The following is a 3517-nucleotide window of genomic DNA, read 5'->3' as shown; positions in this document are numbered from 1 at the left end:
GTTAGCCAGGATGGTCTCAATCTCCTGACCTCGTGATCCGCCCGTCTCGGCCTCCCAAAGTGCTGGGATTACAGGCGTGAGCCACCGCGCCCGGCCATAATTCTTATATTTTTAGTAGAGACAGGTTTCACCATGTTGGCCAGTCTGGTCTCAAACGCATGACCTCAAGTGATCTGCCCACCTCGGCCTTTCAATGTGTTGAGATTACAGGTGTGAGCCACTGCACCCAGCCCAAATTAAATAATTAAGTTATTCGTGGCAATAGAATAATGAGAGTGCAGACTCTGGAGAAATGGCGATTGGGTTCACATCTCAGCTTTGTCACTTAGTTGTGTGACCTCGGGCAAGTTACCCAACTTTCTGTGCCTTAATTTCCTCAACTGTAAAACAGGGATAAAAATAATATCCTGAAGGATGGTTGCTATGCTTAAAAATACCAATCTTACTGAGGAAGGTGCTGAGAACAGTACATGGATCATAGCAAGCTCTACATATGTATTGCTCTTACTGTATGTGCACTCTCCAAAGCATTCTGTAGAACCTAATCCACTCTTGGAAATAACACAATAATTAATGATAATTATAATAATTACAGTGTTTGAATACCTCCCATGTGCCAAGCACAGCATTTATATTATTTCATTTAATCCTCGGAACAACCCTGACAGGTAGGCATTAGTCTCAATTCTCAGAGGAAGAAACTGAAATTAAGAAAGGTGAAGTAATCTGCTCAAAAGCACAGATAGTAAGTGACAGAGCTGAGCTTTAAATGGAAGTTTTCTGAATCTTAAACTTGTGCTCTTTCTACTTCATTCTTGGTGGACAAACCATGTTGCTTAATCCCAGATTCCTGGTTCTGAGATCCCAGAATACAATGATTCTGTTATTTGTAAAGATGAAAATTACAAATAATTTGTAATCACCAAACTGAACTCTTTGAGGAGACAGATTGTTTCCTTCTACCCCCCAGCACCGTGCCTGGAACACAGTAGATAAATAATATTTGTCCAAACAGTGATGATTAATCTGGAGTCAACAATATGCTAGGGAAATGAACAAACTTTTTTTTTCTTTTTGAGACAGGGTCTTGCTCTGTCACCTGGGCTGGAGTGCAGGGGCACAATCATGGTTCACCGTAATCTGGAACTCCTGGGCTCAGGTGATTCTCCTACCTCAGCCTCCTAAGTAGCTGGGCCTACAGGAGCACATCATCATGCCCAGCTAATCTTAAAATTTTCATTTTGTAGAGATGGGGTTTCACTGTTTCCTAGTCTGGTCTCGAACTTCTGACCTGAAGCAATCCTCCACCTCAGCCCCCCATAGTGCTGAGATTATAGGTGTGAGCCACTGCACACAACCAAACATAACATTTTGTGAATTGATAGTCTATAGGTTCATTGAGACAGCTGCAGTACTTCCTCTACTTCATGTAACAAATTTTTATGATAAGTAATAATTTTTCAGCCTGAGCAATATAGTGAGACCCTGTCTCTAAAAACATTTTTTAAAAATAAATAAACCAGGCACAGTTGTGCATACATACCTGTAGTCCTAGCTACTTGGGAGGCTGAGGTGGGAGGATGGCTTGAGACGAGAAGTTTAAGGCTACAGTGAGCTATAATTGTGCAATTGTACTACAGCCTGGGTGACAAGGAAGAATCTTGTCTCTTAAAAATAATGATCGTCATCATTTTTGAAGTTCTGTTATACTTACGCCCTCTGTTCTTGCTTTGACATTTTTAACCATGACATACAGACCTTGACTCTCCCTTGAATTTTTTGAAATGAAAACCGAGTTTATTCAAATTTCTTCTGCCTTTAACTATTATTCCCATGATCCTTGCTAGAAAACAAATTACAGGATATTTGGAGATGTTTCCTTGTTTAGATTTGAATTGCCTGGGCTATTTTTTTTTTCTCGGAAAAATCTCATAGTACACACAGTTTCCTACCAGCTTGGAACATGGTTATTTGGCCCATCTGCCATTTTAAATAACATTTAAATTTAGGTTTATATATTTTTAGGGATATGGTGGTGATGCTATAGAGTTTTATTCTGAGAGTTTCAGTTCTTCAGGAGTTCCACAACAAGCAACTTGCATGTAGTCTGAACAATGTCTTTAGATGCATTTCCCAGCAAGTTTTAGGGGAAAAAATTAAACTCCTCAAGTTCATCTCTCTTTTACTTGACCAGAGGAGCAGCAATTTATTTACATTTGAGTTCAGATTAGGAAAAAAGAGGGAGGGGGTTTCGAGCAAACTCATACAGCTCAAGCGTCTGGCAACTGTTAACCAAAATGATGGTGGAAAGAGAAGACTTGTGTCAGACAAAATCTCAGGTATCTACTTCCTCATCCTTTCTTAGTGATGAAAACTTTATTTTGGCTGGGTTTATAGCCACTCGAAAAGAAAAGAAAAGAAAAGAAAAACCCTTGCAGTTAGGTATGTAGGTATGTGACTAAATTCTAACAAATGAGATGTCATTGAAATTGTTCTTTTGAATTTCCAGGAAGGCTCCTTAAAGGGAAATCATGCAGACAGATCATCTCCATCTCCTTCATTTGGGCTGGAAATAAAACATGATGGCTGAAGCGTGAGTAATGCTTCTGGGCTATTAGGTAGAAGCCATGTGGCAGAGCGATGGGGTAGAAAGATTCTGTGTGCATGATGATCATAAAACTGTTATACCAACTCTGGATGACTTACTTCTAGACTTCTTTTATGTAAGAGAGAAATGAATTTATATATTGTTTAAGGGCACTTATTATTCACTGTTTTCTCTTTCTCATCTATACCCAATTCCAAGAGACAGAAGGATCCATTAGGATCTTCATATATTGTTCTATCTTGGAAAAAGTGAAAAAAAGGATCTGACTATATCTCCATGATACTCTTCACCCCAAATATTACCATCTTTCTACCTGGCCTGTGAAAACCAAAGACGTCTGGACAGCCTCTTCAAAGACAGGAAACTTGTCAGTTAATCCTAGTTTATGAATATGATAGCAATTTCTCAGATAATATGCTGATATTCTCCCAAGATGGACTAATTAAATATTCTAGGTTTTGTGCTGTGAAATTAGCGTAAACGATTTCTCTGTATTTGACACAATTCATTAATTGTTAGTTAACTGTTAATTGATCCTTTAAGATCTCTAGAATCATTTTTTAGAGTACCAAGAAAGGCAAACTAGCCAAATGTGACTTTTTGACTTTTTTTTTTTTTTTGAGATGGGTTTTCACTCTTGTTTCCCAGGCTGGAGTGTAATGGCATGATCTTGGCTCACTGCACACTCTACCTCCCAGGTTCAAGTGACTGTCCTGCCTCAGCTTCCCAAGTAGCTGGGATTACAGGCGCCCTCCACCACACCCAGCTAATTTTTGTATTTTTAGTAGAGACAGGGTTTCAACATGTTGGTCAGGCTGGTCTCGAACTCCTGACCTCAAGTGATCCGCCCACCTCGGCCTCCACAAAGTGCTGGGATTACAGGGGTGAGCCACTGTGCCCGGCCCCAAA

The sequence above is a fragment of the Colobus angolensis genome, unplaced genomic scaffold (assembly GCF_000951035.1).
Source record: "Colobus angolensis palliatus isolate OR3802 unplaced genomic scaffold, Cang.pa_1.0 Scaffold174, whole genome shotgun sequence".
Taxonomy (NCBI): domain Eukaryota; kingdom Metazoa; phylum Chordata; class Mammalia; order Primates; family Cercopithecidae; genus Colobus; species Colobus angolensis.
Note: the sequence above shows the minus strand (reverse complement) of the source record.